The sequence below is a fragment of the Lolium perenne genome, chromosome 4 (genome assembly GCF_019359855.2).
Source record: "Lolium perenne isolate Kyuss_39 chromosome 4, Kyuss_2.0, whole genome shotgun sequence".
Taxonomy (NCBI): domain Eukaryota; kingdom Viridiplantae; phylum Streptophyta; class Magnoliopsida; order Poales; family Poaceae; genus Lolium; species Lolium perenne.
Window position 1 is genome coordinate 199,559,143 of NC_067247.2, and position 9,161 is coordinate 199,568,303.

General features: G+C 40.2%; 1 long non-coding RNA gene across 1 annotated transcript; it reads right to left on the reverse strand.

The window, feature by feature from the left end:
- Nucleotides 1–4,764: 4,764 nt before the first annotated feature.
- On the reverse strand, nucleotides 4,765–8,208 carry LOC139829869 (uncharacterized). Its single transcript, XR_007847596.2, has 5 exons — nucleotides 7,031–8,208; nucleotides 6,845–6,941; nucleotides 6,603–6,757; nucleotides 5,643–5,718; nucleotides 4,765–5,476 (listed from the first exon to the last, which is right to left on the reverse strand). It is a non-coding gene; the product is annotated as an uncharacterized lncRNA (long non-coding RNA).
- Nucleotides 8,209–9,161: the final 953 nt, after the last annotated feature.

Consider the following 9,161-nt stretch of genomic DNA (forward strand, 5'->3'; position numbering starts at 1 on the left):
AGCATAGGACTTTCCTGTTTTTTAAGAAAAATCCGAATTTTCCTGCTTTGGAGTGGGCTGAAATTGTACGAGTCAAAACGCCCAGCAGGATAGTTCGAAGGCCCAGATGTCCAGATGGAGCCCAATTGAAATCTTTCTTTTCTTGGTTTTTTTCACCCCCTGATTTCTGGCTACTTCATTTTTCTTTTGGTCCTGTGCCGCCTTGGAAACGTTGAGACCGCTGCTGCAAAATGGGACCCGCATGTCATCTTCTATGTACAATAAAATTTCTTTTCTTGGATTATTTTTGGCTCCTGATATTTGGTCACTTGCCTTTTTCTTTCGATCCCGTGCAGCCTCTCAAACGGTGATACCGCTGCTGCTAAATAGGACCCGCATGTCATACTCTATGTACAATCAAGTTTCTTTTCTTGAATTATTTTTGGATCCTGATATTTGGTCACTTGCCTATTTCTTTCGATCTCATGCCACGTTCGAAACGTTGAGGAACCTGCAGGCTCATGGGACCCGCATGTCATCCTCTATGTACTACAAAAGTTCATTTTCTTGGTTTTTTTTTACCCTCTGATTTTTGGCTATTTCCTTTTTCTTTTGATCCCCTGCCGCCTTTCAAAGTTGAGGACTCTGCTGCCTCATAGGTCCCACATGTCAGCCTGTATGAACGATAAAGCTTTCCTTTCTTGGAGTTTTTTTACCCCCTAATTTCGGGCTACTTTCTTTTTCTTTTGATCTCAAGCCGCATTTGAAACGTTGGGACAGCTGCTGCAAAATGGGACCCGCATGTCATCCTCTATGTACAATAAAAGTTTCTTTTTTTGGATTATGTTTCACCCTCTGATTTTTGGTCACTTGCCTTTTTCTTTCGATCTCATGCCGCCTTTGAAAACGTTGAGGAACCCGCATGTCATCCTCTATGTACTATAAAAGTTTCTTTTCTTGGATTTTTTTCACCCTCTGATTTTTGGCTATTTCTTTTTTCTTTTGATCCCCTGCCGCCTTGGAAACGTTGACTAATCTGCTGGCTCATGGGACCCGCATGCCATCCTCTATGTCCATCAACTTTCTTTTCTTGGAGTTTTTTTTACCCCCTAATTTTTGGCTACTTTCTTTTTCTTTTGATCTCAAGCCGCATTTGAAAACGTTGGGACCGCTGCTGCAAAATGGGACCCGCATGTAATTCTCCATGTACAATAAAAGTTTCTTTTCTTGGATTATTTTTCACCCTCATTTTTGGTCACTTGCCTTTTTCTTTTGATCCCCTACCGCCTTGGAAACGTTGAGTAAGCTGCTGACTCATGGGACCCGCATGTCATCCTCTATGTCCAATCAACTTTCTTTTTCTTTTGATCTCAAGCCGCATTTGAAACGTTGAGACCGCTGCTGCTAAATGGGACCCGCATGTCATCCTCTATGCACAATAAACTTTCTTTTCTTGGATTATCTTTGGCTCCTGATATTTTGTCACTTGCCTTTTTCTTTCGATCGCATGCCGCCTTTGAAACGTTGAGTAAGCTGCTGGCTCATGGGTCCCGCATGTCATCATCTACGAACAATAAAAGTTTCCTTTCTTGGAGTTATTTTTTACCCCTATTTTTTGGCTACTTCCTTTTTCTTTTGATCCCCTGCCGCCTTTGAAACGTTGAGGATTCTGCTGGCCCATGGGTCCCACATGTCAGCCTCTATGAACAATAAACCTTTCCTTTCTTGGAGTTATTTTGACCTATAATTTCTGGCTATTTCGCCTTTTTTAAAATCCTGTGTCGCCTCCGAAACGTTGAGGATGCTGCTGCCTCATGGGTCCCGCATGTCATCCTCTCAGAACGATAAATGTTTCTTTTTTTTGGATTTTTTTACCAACTGATTTTTTGTTTTTTTTCGATCCTCTGCCGTCTTTAAAACGTTGACGACGCTGCTGGCTCATGGGTACCCGAAGTCAGCCTACCCGTACAAGAAACATGTGATATCTTGATTATTTTGCAGACAATAAACAGTGTATTTCGCTCTGAGCTATTGCAAACGGAAAAAAAATCTATACTTTTAAATAAACAAACTTATATGTTGAATCTCCTTGTTTTTTGTTTTCGCGAAGCATAGGACTTTCCTGTTTTGGAGTGGGCTCAAATTGTACGAGTCCAAAAGCGTCCAGCAGGATAGTTCGAAAGCCCAGACGGCCAGATGCAGCCCAATTGAAATCTTTCTTTTCTTGGATTTTTTTAGCCCCTGATTTCTGGCTACTTCCTTTTTTTTTGGAAATGTTGAGAACGCTGCTGCAAAATAGGACCCGCATGTCATCCTCTATGTACAATAAAAAAATTTCTTGGATTATTATTTTTGGCCCCTGATATTTGGTCACTTGTCTTTTTCTTTCGATCTCATGCCACGTTTGAAACGTTGAGGAACCTGCTGGCTCATGGGACCCGCATGTCATCCTCTATGTGCTATAAAAGTTTATTTTCTTGGTTTTTTTTCACCCTCTGATTTTTGGCTATTTCCTTTTTCTTTTGATCCCCTGCCGCCTTGGAAACATCGAGTAAGCTGCTGCAAAATGGGACCCGCATGTCATCCTCAATGTACAATCAACTTTCTTTTCGTGGCTACTTTCTTTTTCTTTTGATCTCAAGCCGCATTTGAAACGTTGAGACCGCTGCTGCAAAATAGGACCACATGTCATCCTCAATGTAAAATAAAAGTTTCTTTTCTTGGATTATTTTCACCCTCTGATTTTTGGCTATTTCCTTTTTTGTTTCGATCCCCTGCTGCCTTGGAAACGTTGAGGATGCTGCTGCCTCATGGGTCCCACATGTTATCCACTATGAACAATAAAAGTTTCTTCTCTTCGATTTTTTCACCCTCTGCTTTTTGGCTATTTCCTTTTTCTTTTGATCCCATGCCGCCTTGGAAACGGTGAGGATGCTGCTACCTAATGGGACCCGCATGTCATATTCTATGTACAATAAAATTTTCTTTTTTTGGGTTATTTTTGGCTCCTGATATTTGGTGACTTGCCTTTTTCTTTCAATCTCATGCCGCCTCTCAAACGTTGAGTAAGCTGCTGGCTCATGGGACCCGCATGTCATTAACTATGTACAATAAATTTTCTTTTCTTGGATTATTTTTGGCTCCTGATATTTGGTCACTTGCATTTTTCTTTCATTCTCATGCCGTCTTTGAAACGTTCAGACCGCTGCTACAACATGGGACCCATATGACATCCTCTATGTACAATGAAAGTTTCTTTTCTTGCATTATTTTTCGCTCCTGATATTTGGTCACTTGCCTTTTTCTTTCGATCTCATGCCGTCTTTGAAACGTACACACATTGTAATTATAGTGCTGAAATAAAGTCAATCCTAAAACAGCCATGCATGGGTTATAATATGAAGGCAACACGAAATACAAAAGCAGGGCAGTGTTTAAATAAACTGATTCAAACTAGTACATACTAAAAACAGTGTACTACTTCTCAACACTTCAAGCATAATAAAAAAGTGTGTCAGTGTTTTTTTAAAGGTAACACCGAACGGGCAATGTTTAAAGCAGGCTTAAACCACATAGCCGCTTGTCGGACACTACCCCAACTATCTCTGGGAAGGCTGATAACTCCCACAGTCTCACCTTCATTGTGGGGACCCCGGACTAGCTGTCCCAAATACCCTGTTATGTATACAGTTCACGTTCCCATGATCAGTGTGCCGTGAACACATAACCGAACTGATATCAAATTACATCATCCTTTACAAAACGGAATAAGAAAATTACAATAAGGTCATATGACCAACCTTTACATTATAGCCTCGAAGGGCCTAATCTAATCATCAGAGTAGCGGAATCACTTCAGTAGCGCAGAGCCCAAGTCATCTGCCTTAACCCTACATGCAACTGACTGGGAAGACGTTCCTAGCTCGCATAGACATCGCCAACTCCTTCTTCATCCACCGTGTTCCTCCAAGTCTGGCCAAGTAAATAGCCAGGGACAAAGCCATGAGTACATTTGGAATTGTACTCGCAAACCATCAAGAAGGTACTTTGCAAGAGTGCAAGATGATAAGTGCTAATCTAAGATGACAAGAGGGAAGAGCTAATTTCTCTTGTGAAAAGCATGAAGAAGAGAAGTAGTTCATCTTGTGAATATAGCATCCCAACATCACAGTTGAAGGGGACACTAAGAGGGTTCTATGGCATCTCTATATCTTTGTTGAAGAAGATACTTCAAAAGAGTTCCACAACATAAAACACTAGGATGGGGTAACCTAATTTATTTGTCCTTCCCGACCATCTCCATATGGTCGTCACAACCTTTCCCGTACCCTTCCAGTACTTCAAAACAAGTTCTTTCCTTTCATTTGCCAAACCATTTTGTAAAAACAAAGCTCATCAGGCTAAGCAACATCCATTCCAACCGTCCATGACCGCGGACGCGGCTATTCGAATAGATTTTACTCTGCAGAGTTTGCGCACTTTCCCCACAAGAACCGATAAATCCGGCGAGATCATCCCCGGTTCGTCATACTAAAGTATGCGAGTCTCGGATAATCAGTCATAGCCTTTCGCCTGTCTCCCTTGTCATGAGTCCTTCCCTGCGGGCTTACCCCTTCCCGGCACCCCGGCAGCATACCTCCTTTTGAGCGTATCTCCGGCACCATGACAGAAGACCCTCAGTAATCGTCCGGCTGCAAGTTAATGCAGTGTATTGCCTCCTTCAGAGCGCAACCCGGTGTCAGAGGTCATCGTGACCCTCCTAGAGAGTGGCGAAGGTATCTCATGTCAAATTCAACAAACTACGGACTAAGCCCGTGCCCACTTTGGATATTGTGGTTGCGCTAGTTAATTGTCATGGGTGAGTACTTAGGCGCCAAAGTTTTCATAAAACCCAACCTTTTTCACATCCTCATCATTTTTACCAAATCCTTTCCTTTCATAAATCCTCACTTGGGGAAAACATCATGCCCAAGGTTTTATCAAAAACTTTTACAACAAGGTAAAACCTTGAGGGTTTTCCCAACCTAAAGTTTATGTGTGAACTAAGAAGTATAATAGCCCAAAAGTTGCCATTATACCATGAAGGGTGACAAAGACATCCATACTCACATTGAGCATAAATGGAGATAATCAAAAGTGGAGCAATTTTAATGAGGTTAACCCATATCTTTACTAGAATTAGAGGTGTCAAAAGGCGATGAACGTAATTCGCATACTTAGAGTAGGTATGCAAAGTAACAAGGAGAACCTTACATACTTGGTGGCAAGTATGTAAAGAAACAAAGTAATCGAAAACCCAAGGAACTCAAGGAGCCAAGAGACCAAAGGATGGCAAGATCTCAATCAAGAACATAGAGAACGATGGATCAAAGTAAATGGCTTGCCTTAGCTTATTTGTCCCTGTAATTCTTCAACTCTATCAATATAAGAATCCCAACAATATAAATAAAATCCTTGTCCAATTCCACTTCTTCTTCTTCTCCGGAATTGTTCGCATCTAGCGCCGGAAAATATAAAAGGAACACAGTCAATCACATTGCATCAACAAGACAACATTCAACAATCAACAACTAACCATGCAGCCAAGGTATAACATACTAAGGACTTATAGATACCACAAAACAACTTCAAGAGTTTTAATTTAGAAAACCCCATTTATTTACCTAGTAGAGGTATGAGTGCATCACAACTTAGCAATTGCCTCTCTCGGTTATCACCATGGTATAAACCAAACATCCCCTGGTAGATAACATCATAAAGAGGACAAGAGCATTAGTTTGGCATCAAACACATTCACAGTACATTTTCAAACATTTTGGGAAAAGTAGAAAACAGTTTTCCTAACTTAGTTGTCTCACACAACACAACATCCAAAATAGGAAGCAAACCATATTCCACATCATTTGAAAACTTAAGCAAAACAATAGGGCTAATGTTAAGTTGCAGAGGTTTTGTTTTGCAAACATAAAACAAAGGTTGTCCATTTCTAATAAAAAGAGTTGGTCAAGGGTTTTAAATAAACCAACAAGTTTTGGTCCAACAATGCATGTCACACATATACCTTACTAACAGTAACGAATATGCATGAACAGAGACTAATAATATTTTTCCTAGATGGCCAGTACTAATACAAGACTAACCCAGTTGGAATCACCCAAAAATATTAAACCTACAATTTTAGGAATTTCTTTGAATCTGACTGTACAGAAAACAAGATCTGTAAGCCATAAATCGTAGAAACATCCTAAAAATATGAGACCACTGGAATTTGAAAGATATTTAAACATAGATGCACACACAATTGGATTTGGGTTCAAATTATTTCTGAAACTCTCACAAATAGATTGACAAGATTACTGCATGTCTATACCATTTGCTTTACCTCTGGAGTTACAGAACAGATAAATGTTTGAAACTTGTTTGAGAAGATTAAGAAAACATTCAGTAGTCCTACAGAACTGGAATCACTCAATTTGGTTCAAATATGGATTTTTGGTGATTTAAAAGCTAACAGCCATGTCTGCAGAACACACAGAACAAGTTTAATTCACCACAAATCGTACATCAATCACAAAAATATGAGGTCAGCTGCATCGGAAAGGTATTGAAAAGCTGGTTCTTACCCAATTTGTTTTATTCAAAAATTCGTTCCCAAGATCCTGGTTTAATTCGACAAAGTTAGATCTGACCAGATCTTGACCTGTGAACCATTTCAGTTTCAGGAGGTCAATCGAAGTGAAACCACCGCCAAAATGAAGGTATTGAAGAGGGCTTTCACCTACAGTTGAGTTTGCTCAAAAAGGTTTCGTAAAACGGAACAAATCTAACAAACAGTGAATCTGCATGTTTACAGAACTTTATTTACCACGGACAATACGTAACGAATTTGAGGATGAGACCAACTCCAAGTTGTAGATCTTTTCCGTATCTATCTGCGGAACTTTGAATCACTCGATTTGGATCTGCGCACGAGATTTGGTGGATTTTACAAGTTCGTACCAGAATCTGAAACAGCAAGATAGCAGAAATTACTGCAAGGATTTGGACGAACTTTGCTCAAGAACTTCAGATCTGAGGATAGCTCAAGCTTCTCCATGCTTGGACCAACATGCACCTGCATCAAGATCCAATCTTAGCAATGGAGGAAGGGGAAGAGGAGAGAAAACCATCTAGGGTTGGGGAGAAGAAGGAGAGGGAGGCTCTCATGGTGAGGAGGAGCTTGAGGGAGGAGGGAGCTTCATCTTGGAGTTCTTTCCATGGCCATGGCCGGCCATGGGAGCTAGGTGGAGCTGCATTTTCGTGGGGGGGGGAGTAGGAGAAGAGTGTGAGGGAGTAGATAAGGTGGAGGAGTGAGTGGAGAGAAGAAAAATGAGAGCAAGAGGAGTGGAGGTGGCCGGCCAAGGGCCATTTATAGAGGGAGAGGGGGTTGGCTGCCTCCTTTTTGATTGGCTAGGATGGGTGGCTGCCCATTTAATTGTTGGGGTAGTTGAGAGGCAAGTCTTGCAAGAGAAGAAAGTGAGGAGGAAAGTGGCTGGCCGAAATTGCCATGCCAACATAATTGGCCGGCTCCATTCTTGCCAAATACAAGTGAACAATGTGAGGGAGAGGCACAACATCCATGTGAATAGATATGTGCATGATATTGAGGAGAAAATGTCAAAGAGTGACTTTGATGATGATAAAAATAGGAGTAGATACATATAGATAAAAAAGGAGTATGAAGGTGACATGTGCCATGAGAATAATCTCCACCACTTTGGTTGAGACCAACTTATGATGAAGATAGTTCCCAAGGTATATTTGATGATTAGTAGCTTTTATAAGAATTCAATTTTGGAAGGATTGGGATTGACCACATGCAACAATGCGTGAGCAGGTCAAGGTATATGGGATGGTGATGGGGGTTTAGACAATTATAGAGCAAGACTAAGAGACATGGTGAGTGAAGTAACCATGTACTCACAAGGATGAATATGGTGGCAGAAATCACCAATTCATGAGGTCAGGGTGATGATGGAAAAGAATAGAGGATTGAGATGGGTATGATGAGATATAACTTGTTCTTCAAATAAGAGGTAAATTGGGAGTGATTTTGAAAATATCAAATGATCATCCATTTGATCAAAAATTGGAGGATGGAGGGGATACAATGTGGTGGATCAGAGATGTGCATAAGATGTGCAAGAGTTGCCATTTGAAAAAGAGTTTAATTGAAAGGTATGGGACACACCTCAATTGTCTAGAGACAATTGGGAAAGAACCCAAGTGGAAATGGAATTTTGAAAAGGTTGAGAGAAAACTAGTTGGAACATAGGAGTTCAAAATATTCTACTTGCTTTCTCAAGTTAGGTAGAGTTTTTCTCAAATGTAAAATAATCAAGAGGGAAACAAGAAATGGTATAGGTACCATAAACAAGCTTTTTTGTTAAAACAAAGCAAAATAGAAATAATGTTTTATAAATCAATACTTGGTAGAAATGGGATGAAAAACAAAACCCATTTCAGTTCCTTGTTTTCTTTGAAGAGAAATCTTGGAAAGTTTTAATAAAACTAGAAGTAGTTTTGTGATCAAAACTAGAGAAGGAAAACTGTAGGATTTTTGAGGAGGGAAACTAATTTAGGGAGGAGTGTTCTCAAGGGTAGATGGTGGCTACAAAATGTATCCATCATTCCCACTCTTGGTTTTGTGAAGATTAAACTTGAATAAAAACAAGAGGTAAAAGTGAAGGAAGTGATCTAGAGTTGAATCATTGGATAGGGTATAAGATCAAGTTGAATATATGTGATGCAAGGGTAGAATGAGACATGCAGGATGTGGAAATTATAGAGGGAGATGCACAGATGAGATCCATGCATTGAGATCACAAAGTTGTGAATTAAGGATGATTGAGCTATCTTGTACCACAAAGAGAAAATCAAGATGGCACACCCATGTTGTCATCAGGAGAGAGGTTTGATGTAGTAAGAAGGAAAACAATTCTTCCTAAGCCACACATGTGTTTTATTTGGTGAGTTGCTTGTTTAACCACTAGGGGTGTCGTTCTATGAGGTAGCTCAAGACAAAATTCAACAAGCAAATCAAGACAATTCATCTACCAACAGATCAAGGCAATTCATCATAGCAAACAGATCAAGGCAATTCTCCTTAATTAGTCTATAGAAAAAGTTTTTGTTCCCCCTGA